At 36.0% G+C, this 12,545-nt stretch overlaps 1 protein-coding gene across 6 annotated transcripts in view; it reads right to left on the reverse strand.

Moving 5' to 3' along the window:
• The window catches only part of LOC148948206 (serine/threonine-protein kinase DCLK1), a 177,750-nt gene that overhangs the window by 107,225 nt on the left and 57,980 nt on the right, over nucleotides 1–12,545 (reverse strand). The gene's annotated exons all lie outside the window — the stretch shown is intronic.

Here is a 12,545-nt window from a genome sequence, read left to right on the forward strand (position 1 = left end):
TTTTTACACTTAATGTCTAACAGAGTTAACACGTCACTCGACAAATACAGCTTGCAATAGTCAAACCCATTTTTACACCCTCCCTCTGCCCAAACTTTTTCTAGCAAAACTGTATTCATAGAGGGTGCACCTACGATCATGAAGACTATCGTAAAACGATTCAATTGAAGGAATAGTTTCCTCGGTAAATCTCGACATGGAAAAATAATAATCATAATGATATATGCCCTTTACCGTCAACAAATCATATAAATCATTTGGAAATTGTTGCTTGAGAAGGGGGATAGCATTGCAGCCGTCATCGTTTTTCTGTACCTAAATTAATTCACTGAATGATATAGGGAAAAAACTGTAGGAAACTAAAAAACGAATTTTATTCACGTACTAAACGTCGGCATCAACAAATTTCCATATAAATTCCAAAACAAGCAAGTTTTCCGATGATTTAGGTAAGATTTTGTAGGAAAAGCTGTGTATCACCCATGTATCATTCACTTTTCCATTTCTTTGAAGATGTGCCAATGCTGGTACCACATACTTTAGATCGTAGTTAGCGTTATGTATAAAAACCGGAAGAAAAAGCTGCTGTTTAATTTTTAAATTACATGAATTGTGAGTCCACCCCCAAAAGATACTTTTTCCCGTTGAATTGGAATCAATAAGGTGGTCATGATCCTTGAACGCGTCTTTTGGAGCAAGGGCACCCCTACAAACCCAGCAAATCGTCCCCTTTTCTAACGCCAGCTGCTTCTTATCTGATAATTGCATTGGATATTTCATGTGACGCACTTGTGAAATTATGGTAGGCCCGGTTTTTATTACAGATTTTAATAGATTATACATACCACCCATCTCCTCCATAGCCAAAAAAAAAACTTCCGATTTAATTTTATTGTTGAATTAATAACGAGCTTTCGCGTAGGAACCCGCTACCATTGTTTGCTCTTTTAATCTCTTTGACCATGACAGATCTGATACCTTAATCAGTCTTGATTCGCAGTCTAAAGACACTTTATCAACTTGTAACAGGGAATTTTGGAAATTTTTAAATTGTAAAGTGTCTTTGCCTTCTGCCGGCATTTCTATTCGTCGATTCCCATTAATTTTGAAATGCCTCATGTGATCCGAGAATGTGTTTTAAATTTTAAATGAGGAAAGGCACACGGAGGAATAGAAACGATTCCCATATTTTTGCCTTGGGATAGCTTTGCCCCATATTTTTTGATTCGACTTATTGCTGTAACGGGGAAAAAATTGCCGTGTAACTTTAAATATTTGGGGGGTTCATAAACATCAAAAATACTATTTATAAAATGATCCTCCGTCGATGTTCTAACTGAAAACAAAACTTCTTTTTTATTTATTTTTTCCCCCATCTACAAATTCAGTGTCATACTGGAGAACAACCACCCCCAACCCAAGATTTTCATTTACTTTCTCGATTATGCTTATTTCTTTCAAGGACACCGGATACTTCCCCTCTAAATAGTCAAAATTTACTTTAGGGAAATTTTTCCACCGTTGCGTGCAAGTTCGTCAAGATTTTTCATTGACGATTCTTTTTTTAATGTTTTATGGGCTGCTGCTAAAAATGCATACTTAAAACATTGCAGCCCCGTGTCAAATTTGAAACCCTGAACCCCTCCTGTAGCCGACAAATCTGAGTGGCATTTTATTCTTTTACCCCGCCCTCCCCTTAGAATAAAGTTTTTTTAAAATCTACTGAGATTCAGATCCATGTGTTCAATGTATAAAATGGTGGACCCGCTTCCCCTCTCATTAAACGTGTCCAAAGTTGATATCAATTTATTTACCCAGTTGAAAAAGTTATCCTCAAATTCGTTTAGACCGTGGTAAAAAGTCTGGTTTGCAGTTGAAAAATGAAAATAAAAAATATCTCCGGATGTTCCCTTTTGTAAATAACCTTTTTGATTAACTGATACTTTAACCCCCCGTTGACCCCCCATGTCTGAATCTGAATCTCAAGGTGCGCTTGAATTCTGTCGAGGTAGCTATGGAGAACGTTCACAGGGTCAGTTAAAATATAGCTCCCGTCACACCCGTTTTCTTTGGGGTGGTTAAAATACCTTATATGAGTTCATGTTATTTAGAGCAGACTCTAACAAATAAACTGCAAGCTAGCTTGGGGATATAGTACTGTTTTCATTTTGAGCGCCTATTTGCGCAAGACCTAAGCCGCTCACTGTAAAATTGTGGTCAATAATGTCACCGGAAAAATTTTGCCTTACAATGTGTAGAGTTGTACCATTAAGTAAACTGGTGGAGGGTGACATAAGATCGTCAATACCCCCGGTCTGTTCAACCGCAATGGTCGGATATGGCATGAGGTCCCCTAGTACATATTCCAAGGTGTTTGGGGACAATCGATCAAACCAGCCTGTATTGTCCTGCGATATAATTTCTTTATGAGGACCCGGTTCACTTGCACTTGTAACACTATCTAAATGTTCAAGCATAAATCTATTTACCAAGTCCGAATCCTTGATCTTGTCAATATCACAAGTTAAATCATCTAAGCTAGCAATGTCCCCAAAAACATCATTAAGAAAACCCCCATGCCATTCCATGTTATCTACAACTAATGTAGGTTCGTCTCTGAACTCCATTGGCAGTGATAGAATTGGTCCAGTAAAGTCCGTTGTTGCACTATTAAACATCGGTGTTATTTCATAAATCTGTGGAAAAAAGATTTTATTTTCTATTTGAAATAAGCAATATTTCATTAATTTGGAAAACATGGTCATTTTTAGTCGTATGTTTAGCTGGATGAGGGATGGATGATCCTTTTTTAGAGCCCCGGGGAGGACCTTTGGGGACCGGGAGCTTCCTTTGGTGTAGGAGGATCGGAGCCCTTTCGAGTTGGGGGTAGTGGATTTCACAACACTGTTCAAATATAACTTGTTTATCATAACGACCCTAGAGTTTCAGCCTCAAAACCTTTTCGAAAACATATTCTAAAATCATCTTTTAAAATGTCTCTAACTGTTTCGCCGAAATGTCTAAAACGGTTTCGCTCAAATAATGTTTTTGACAACACTGCATTGTCACATTTGACATTATTAAGAATCCTTTTTCTCGCGTTAATATCTCTTCATCTAAGATAAACATCCGGTTATTTGAAACCCACTTTGTAACGAGCGATTTAAATTCAAATTATACCTGTCAGATTAACATTCAAATTTTCAACCTTTCCGATGGGTTATTTTGATAAAGGATTCAATAGACGCAAAGCTAGCTGCAAAAACATATCCCAGTTTAAGAACGTTTGTTCAACCGTCAACTGTGAAATAGTAGTTTTTTGTTTATATAGAGTTTGTTTAATGAAATAATGGATTTTTGCATTAGAAAACATCTTGCTTAAAAGAGAAATTACAGGTAAGGTTTTATAAATATATAGAAAAGTATGATAAGCTATTTGCTACTTATGTGTTATAACCACTCTTTTAAATACTGCTAATTTGGTTAATGGTAATGAAAGAAAATGAAATAGGATTATTATAGAATAGTTTAGAAACAAATTTAAGTTTTACTCATCAAAAGTTACGCGCTTGAGAAAATTTGTCTTATTTTCAAAAATATGGAAAGAAAAAAAAAATATATACATTTACAAATTCTGACTGAACTTGTACATCTGAAGTCCCTGGCAAAGCATGAAGAGGAGCGTCCTCTCGATCTTGACCAGATAAGGCTGAAGCATTATATTAAAGCATCCATTCTCTCTTGAATTTCCTGCCAGGTTGCATAGAGGTTTCTACAGAGACTACATTTGGCTTGATTGAATTTAATGGTCTGATTACTCCTGTCTCAGCGTTGTCGTGGGCTTCATTCAATTTTGCACGTTTTCGTTGCGATGGCTGATCAATAGCCTTCTAAAATAAAAATCATTTTCAGTTTTCAAACTATTTAGCTTACGGAAGGGTGCTGCCCCCTTCAATATCACTATCAAACCCCCAAAAGTTGAAAAAATGACGCAATTTAATTAGCTAGCTCAATTCTTACTTATTCAGAATATTAACGGAGGACATCGGGCCTTCAATTCCATAGTATCAAACACGAAAAGATGACAATTATATATTTTTTTTATATGCAAAGCTATTAAAACTTATATATCTAAATTACGAATATCACAGTACTAGACCCCCAAAATTTGAAAAAATGACAAAAATTTAATTAGCTAGCTCAATTCTTACTTATTCAGAATATTAACGGAGGACCTTGGGCCTTCAATTCCATAGTATCAAACACAAAAAGTTGACAATTATAGATTTTGTTTATATGCAAAGCTTTTAAAACTTATATACCTAAATTACGAATTACTTAAAATCACAGAAAAAGGAAGAAAAAGACTCCTGGACATAGCCTAAATTAAAAATTATTAAGTATATAAAGGGTTTTGCCCTCTAGTCTATATCTCACCCTATACGCTTATTTTTTTTAGCATTTTCAAAAGAGATATCTATTCTAATTAACCGACCTTTGTGATTCAAACAAAATTCAAACTTTAGTGTAAAGAGCATGATATTGAGGAGGGGGGCGACCTTTCACATCTGCCGAAACTAATATGGAAATTCTATTTTAATACAATGAGCCAAAATCAAAGTGAACCTGCCTCTCTTTTTTGAATATTTACTAAAATTGAAATACATGGACTGTTTAATATTTAAAAGAAGGAAGCTTTTTAAAAGAGCTAACAACACAGTGAAAAAAAAAGCGTAAGTAAGGAAATTCTTCCTTAACTTAATGGCGAGACAAAAAAATAGATTTCTTTTTATGATAATAATGAGAAAATTTTACTCACCAGAAGTCGCTTAGAATATTCCATATCTATGTAAATGATTGCAAAAATATTGGTGCTGGTAGAATGAATGAACTATTCAAACTGTAGAAAATTCTAATTTGAAACTTGAATATATACAAGAAAATAATTCAATATATTGTCAGCTAAACAAAGACGCTCCGGTTTTCTGACAGGCATTTACCCTACAAGACAATGTTTATCATGAAGTAGAAATCTAGTCTACGTAAATTATGTCAGAAAAACTTGTCCTTCATAATATATTATGCAAGGCCCTAGCTAGCACAAGATAAAACATAGTCTATTGAAATTCTAATGCCATGTGAGGGAGCTCTGAATCTCTTTGAAAAGGTGAAGAGCTTCTATAGAATAATGTAGAAATTCCTATATGTCTCCGCAAATAACATGGTCCTATGGCCGTACGCAAATAGCATGGTCCTAGTGCTGTACGCAAATAGCATGGAGATTCCTAGTGGCGTACGCAAATCCAGACGAAGCATACTACTAATGACGCTGTTCGCTGTCTAGCGTCGGCGACTCGAGCAGATGGCACGTACACTCTTATTATCAATAAGTCAAATTTGCAGGGTTTTTTCTTCTAGTTTATATTTTCCAGACTATTAGGCATATTAACATTTTCATGGCTCTAGAACAATTCTACGTAAGTTTTCACCTTCCTAGCTTGATTAGTTTAGGTTTTCCTTAAGAGCAAGGGAAAATTGTACACATACACACTACTACTACTACTACTACTACTACTACTACAAACGATTTATCACAGCACCAAGCTGCCTGAGGCCAACACAGCTATCCACGCTCCTCGTCCATCCTAATCTATTCAAAACCTCCCTCTTTACACTCTCCCAGGAAGTTCCCATTTCCCTTCAATCTTTCTCTACGACATCCACACTTGATTTGATATATATCAAGATTTCATGTGTTCACTATATATTATATGGAGAACATTGCTCAGTTTTGAAAAAAAAAACCGCAATTTCCTTGAAATGTTATGATTCGTTTCAACTTAATTTGCATTTTGCTTGAATTCTTTTTTTCTTGAATTTTTTTTTACAACCCCTTCCCTCTGAAAAAACATCTTACGTATTAATGATCGCTCACTCTCTAAAACAAAAAGTATAGTTCATATTTTTCTAGATCCCCCCCCTTGTTTAGATTGTATTGATATTTTCCAACCAAAATCTTGTTTAACGTTATTCATATTCAAATGTAATTCATTTCACGTAACTCGATTACAAGTGCAACATGCTTTGAAGAACTTAAAGCTAGTGAACAGATTCATGCTGTCACTTGACAACTCCGGGACAGTGATTTATGTTTTGTGTCTGAAAAGGTTTTCCAAGAGTTACTTTCTTCAGAACAGATGAATAATTTTATAGAAACTCTGGCAGGTTGGCACAAAAGCATTGCACTGATTACGTAAATAAAAAAAACGCGAATGTTGAAGAGGGGATGTGGTGCTTTCTTAGTCTTGAACAAACAAACAAAATTCCCACCCGGCAAAACACGCATAGCGTAATCATGATTTGATTTAGTGAGGCATGGTCCGAGGTGAACATAAATGGAAAGCTTGTTGAAGTAAAAGCAGGTCAAGGGACAGGTTCTTTTTCCCTAGCACAATAGCTTAATGTATTGTTTTGATTTGTTCTCTCGAAGTCTCAAGAGGCAAAATACATAAATCTTAGAGGGAATAATATGAAAAAATGGCCACGCTTTTTCTGGTTTGTCTGTCTACTTATTTTCCTGTCAATGGAAAAATAGAAATAAACACATATCCAAAATGAGTTATAAACAGGATCTAAAATATATTAAGGTGCAGAGTTCAAAAGGAGCCTTGTATTTTGAAGCTTACGATGATATAAGCGTTCTTATAGTGATCATAAATTCCACATTTAGCGGTTTTTTTTTATTAATTTCTTAGGGGCGTTTTATCACTCATCAATGTGCTAAGATCTTACATCTTTTGTCAGAAAACGCTTAAAAGTGAAATCAATGAACAAAGATCTTACATCTTTGGTCGTTTTTGTGCAAACGTCTTTCCTCATTCTGCTCTGATCAGCGGTCTGAGAACAATGATGAGTAGATCATCAAAGTCCTCTCATCATTGTTCTATATGGCAGAACAGTGGCGGTCTTCACACTTTTGCTAACATCAGTGAGCTGTAAGATCTTAGAACAAAGATGAGTTAAAAAACGATAATCTTTGCAGAATGATGTAAGATCTTAGATGTAAGATCTTAGATGTAAGATCTTAAGGGCTAGGCACACGTAGCTGATTTCGGGAACCGATTTCAGCATCAGTGGACAAACGACAGCGGTACGAAAAATTTGTTGAAAGAAAAATTTATTGCGCAAAATTTTCAAAACAAAAAATCATGGACACAAATAGTTTACTGGAGTTTAGTTGCTTGATTGATCTCAGCTTAGTTCTCAGTTTAGTTCTCAGCTCAGTAGTGGGGTCTTTCACCACAGATACCTCTGGCAGACTATTTATTTGTATCCCTATTTTTTTGTGATGATCATGATGAAAATAAGCGCTGATATTGTAAATCGGCGCCGAAAACTAGAAAATTTTTCAAGCTCAAATCGAAGTTGATTTCTTTTAAAATCGGCGCTGATTTGGAAATCATTTCCCAAAATCAGCTACGTGTGCCCAGCCTTTTAGTCCTAAAAAACTGGCCTCTTTTTTTAACGCCCGATCATATTGGAAAAAAAACAGCAACATTTAAAATAACCTATTCGAAACTAGAATGCAGTTTTCTAGGTTGTGCAACCTCCACTGGAAGTTATCTAATCCCCAAAACCGTCTCATAAAGTGTCGCTGTTAGTACGTGTAACAATGATCGACTTCAATAACAACCAGACAAAGACAATATTTTTGAGAAGGTAATGAAAAGAACACAATTGTATTTGTTGAACTGTTCAAATACTACGCGCCATAAAATACAAAATATAGTTACAAAGAAATAAACCTATGAGATTAGAACAAAGCAACTTTACAGTCAAGTGGAAAAAAAACACTCCTAAAGCAAGCGACGTTTCACAAAATGGCGGAACAAACACCTGCTTTGTTACGCACTGTCACATCCAAGTAAACCATTGATCTTCTTTTTCTTGAGGGCGGATCAGGTAGTAATCAACATTCCAATGGAAAATCAAATTATAGTCAAATCAATTTTTTGTCTCAGTGTTACTTCCCATTTTAATTCATAGACAAAGCGTAACATTGCCAGAATAGTGTTAATAGCATTCAAAGAGGGATATTTCATTTTAATATTTACCAGCCAAGTATCAAACAGTTCGTGGTAACGAACTGTAAGTAAGGAGCGACCCGGCTCAATGGTAACCGAAACTTTAAAAAACAGGATTTTGATACCAATAGATACATCAAAAGAATCAGATTTTAATTCTGATTTCAAATATAAAAGTTTCATTAATGTTACCCATCAAAAGTTACGTGCCTGACAAAATTTGGCTGATTTTCCAAAAAAGGGAAAAATACCGCGTGAAAACTATAGAACCTGAATAAAAATTAGACAATTTTATTCAGTGTGTCATAAGAACCCTACTGTAGAGGTTTCAAGGACCTATCTACAAAAGTGTTGACTTGTGCATTTTTTGCAAGAAGAATGATCACGGGTACGTGTTTATTTGTTTGTTTGTTTTGTTTTTTTTTTGTTTTTTTTTCCCCAGGGGTGATCGTATCGACCCAGTTGTCTTAGAATATCGTGGGAGGGCTCATTGGAATGGAAATTAAAAGTTCTAGTGCCCTTTTTAAGTGACCAAAAAAAATGGAGGGCAACTAGGCCCCCTCCCACGCTCATTTTTTTCCCAAAGTCACCCGATCAAAATTTTGAGATGGCCATTTTGTTCAGCATGGTCGAAAATATGATAAAAATGTCTTTTAGGATGACTTGATCCCCCAAAGTCCCCAGGGGGAGGGCTGAAAGTTATGAACTTTACTCATTGTTAACTGCTAGTTTTGGTTTTTTGTAAGTATACCGAATTTTTCAGAGGTGTTTGTTTCGGGGAGGGGGGGGACGGCGAGGGTCGGGGGCGATATGGAAGGATCTTTCCATGAAGGAAGTGTTCACGGGGGAAGGGACATTGCTATGAAGGGGGCGCCGGATTTCCCAGCATTATTAAAGAAAAAGATCAGGAATTAAATAAAAAAAAACAAGTTTTTCAACTGATCAACTGATTGTGATTAAGAGGTCATTTTTAAAGAACTGGAAAAAAAATTCGAACTATAGTTTAAAGAACAGGGTATTGACTAGGGGGCGAACCCCCTAATATACGTGTTAAAAATTTATGAATATAGAAGTTCGTTACGTAAGTTAATTCTAAGTTACGCATATTTATTACTAATAAAAACGTTTGTAAATAAAATTAAACAAGTTTCGAGAAAGCCATTTAACCAAATATAATATACAAATTTTTTTTTTATTGTTCATGCTCGGTGAGCCAAAATAAAAACCTGCATTAATTCAAAAACGTTCAAAAATTAAATAAAAAAAACAAGTTTTTTTAACTGAAAATAAGGAGCAACTTTAAAACTTAAAAAGACCAGAAATTATTCCGTACATGAAGGGGCTGTCCCCTCCTCAACGCCTCGCTCTTTACGCTAAAGTTTGACTTTCTCACAACTCTATTTTTTTAAACAATAAAAAAACTTTAGCGTAAAGAGCGAGGCGTTGAGGAGGGGACAGCCCCCTTCATATACGGAATAATTTCTGTTCGTTTTAAGTTTTAACGTCGTTCCTTACTTTCAGTTAAAAAAAACTTGTTTTTTTTATTTAATTTTGATCTAAATATCAAAGACTCATCTTAAGGGAGATAATATTTCAAGATGGTTTTCACCTTAGGTCTAAACAAGTGGATAGAGATCAGGTAAATTCATATCCCCTACAAAATCATTGGCATACCACTGCAATTAGTACTTTTTGCACTGTCCTTTCTAGCATCCTTATCAAGACACCTAGACTTGATATATACCAAAAGTAGACAAATTCTTCGTGAAGGAGGGCGTTGCCATCTTCAAAGGCCTTTACGATTCCCTCTATAAAATTTGAGAGAGGAATGTGCAAAAACCTCGGATAAAGGATGATGCCATTGGTAACACCTTTCTTCAACTTTAAATCATTACCAACAGGGGCAAAGAAGTCCCAGACTTCCCCTTTCACACCCATTCCTGACAGAGTAAATTACACCAAATCCAAAATCCTTTGCATTCTCTAGAGCCTTGAGGTGACCAAATCACTGGCATAGATAAAACCCAAACATTGTCCTAAAACGGTACTGCATTAAGCAGCCCGATGGACCTTTATTATCCTTCTTTCTACTGTGCTTTTGCTTGAGATACTTTCTTCAGGCATGGAAAACCACCCACATTACTCCTGTCCTCAAATGAACTTCGTCTAAGCCTTCTCCCCTGCATTGCGAAATTCTAGGGTAGATTTTCCAAAAACAAACCTTTAGAGTACCTGGAACTCAAAAAGTTACAAACTGACCAACAGAATGAGTTCCTACAGAAGCGGTTTACATTAGATTGCCTTATGACCCAACACCAGGATTAAATCGAGCTTCTAACCGAGGAAAAACGACACAGGGCCTTCAAAAATAAAAGGCTTTCTATAATAAGGCACAGGAGCCTTTTAAATCATATGGAAGAATTGCTCTATCAAGGTTGTCTCACGATGTTATGTCTCGTGGCCATCTAGTTCATCATGGGATTCTAGCTAGTACTATCCTGAACCCCAACTCCTTTCCTTGCTTATATTTATCGAACACCAGGCGGCTTAGCGAAATCTCCACAGTACTTTCCCGATGACACAAAACCCGTGTAGCAAGGACAATAATCAGGTTTCCCCACTACTTCAAGCGGATCTCATGGAGGTCAAAAATTGGTCTTGTAGTAGTAAAAACAAAGGAGTTTCTTATTTCCAAATCGAAGGTTCCACGCCGTCTTTCCACGTAAAAATAAAATCTATCAAGACAGTACAGCACTAACCAGTGCTCCTTGGAGCTCCAGCGCTGAATATCTAGGAAGAATTCTTTGCTCCAAAGCCCTTCTTCATTCAGCTCAGGCTGTAGGTACTGCATAAGCCATGTTGCTGAACATAGCTATTCCTTTATGCTATGGCTCCCAAAACTCACTTGGCCCAACTCCAGAGGATCTAGAATAGGTCTATCAGTAAAGGCTAAAGGACCATCCTGTTACATTTCAAATATTACCAAAAACTAAAATCTAAGATGCAACATTTAAAAAATCAAACAGTTCGTGGTAACGAAGTGTAAGGAGCGACCCGGCTCAATGGTAACCGAAACTCTAGAAAACGGGTTTTTGATACCAATAGATACATCAAAAGAATCAGATTTCAATGCTGATTTCAAATATATAACTTTTTTCAAGTTTAGTCCTACCGATCAAAAGTTACGAGAGAATCTTTGCCTGATTTTCCAAAAAACGCGGAAACATCCCCTAAAAGTTATAGAACCTTAATGAAAATCACACCATCATATTCAGCGTATCAGAAAACCCTACTGTAGAAGTTTCAAGCTCCTATCTGCAAAAATGTGGAATTTTGTATTTTTTGCCAGAACGGAAAAACGGATGCTTTTTTTTTTTTTTTTTTTTTTTTTTCAGGGGTTATCGTATCGACCCAGTGGTCCTAGAATATCGCGAGAGGACACACTGGAACGGAAATTAAAAGTTCTAGCGCCCTTTTTAAGTGACCAAAAAAAATGGAGGGCAACTAGGCCCCCTCCTATGCTCATTTTTTTCCCAAAGTCACCTGATCAAAATTTTGAGATAGCCATTTTGTTCAGCATGGTTGAAAATATGACAACTATGTCCTTTAGGATGACTTAATCCCCTGAAGTCCCCGGGGGGAGGGCTGAAAGCTATGAACTTTCCCCAATGTTAACATATAGTAGGCCTATTGGTTATTAGGAAGTATACAGACGTTTTCAGGGGGGATTTTTTCTGGTAGTAGGGGGGTGGGTGGGTCGGGAGTTATGTGGGGAGATCTTTCCATGAAGGAAGTTTTCAAGGGGGAAGGGGCATTGCATGAAGGGGGCGCCGGATTTCCCAGCATTCTTTAAAAAAAAGATCAGAAATTAAATATTAAAAAAAAACAAGTTTTCCAACTGAAAATAAGGAGTAACATCAAATCTTAAAACGAACAGAAAATATTACGTGTATGATTGGGTTCATTCCCTAGTCAATACCTTGCTCTTTAAGCCAAAGATTTTTTAGTACTTTCATAAGAGCTATTTATTCTAAATAGCGGCCTTTGTGATTAAGAGGTCATTTTTAAAGAATTGGAACAAAATTCGAACTTTAGCTTAAAGAGCGAGGTATTGACTAGGGGGCGAGCCCCCTAATTTACGTATTAAAAATACATGAATATAGAAGTTCATTACGTAAGTTAATTCGTAAGTTACGCATATTTATTACTAATAAAAACGTTCGTCAATAAAATTGAACAAGTTTCGAGAAAGCCATTTAACCAAATAAAAGTAAAATTAATATGCAAATTTTGTTTTAATTATTCGTGTACGGTGAGCCAAAATCAAAACCTGCATTAATTCAAAAACGTTAAAAAATTAAATAAAAAAACAAGTTTGTTTAACTGAAACTAAGGAACGACGTTAAAACTTTAAACGGACAGAAATTATTCCGTATATGAAAGGCCCTGTCCCCTCCTCAA

Source organism: Artemia sp. Qi Xiang Cuo, chromosome 9 (genome assembly GCF_049724085.1).
Source record: "Artemia sp. Qi Xiang Cuo chromosome 9, ASM4972408v1, whole genome shotgun sequence".
Lineage (NCBI taxonomy): Eukaryota > Metazoa > Arthropoda > Branchiopoda > Anostraca > Artemiidae > Artemia > Artemia sp. Qi Xiang Cuo.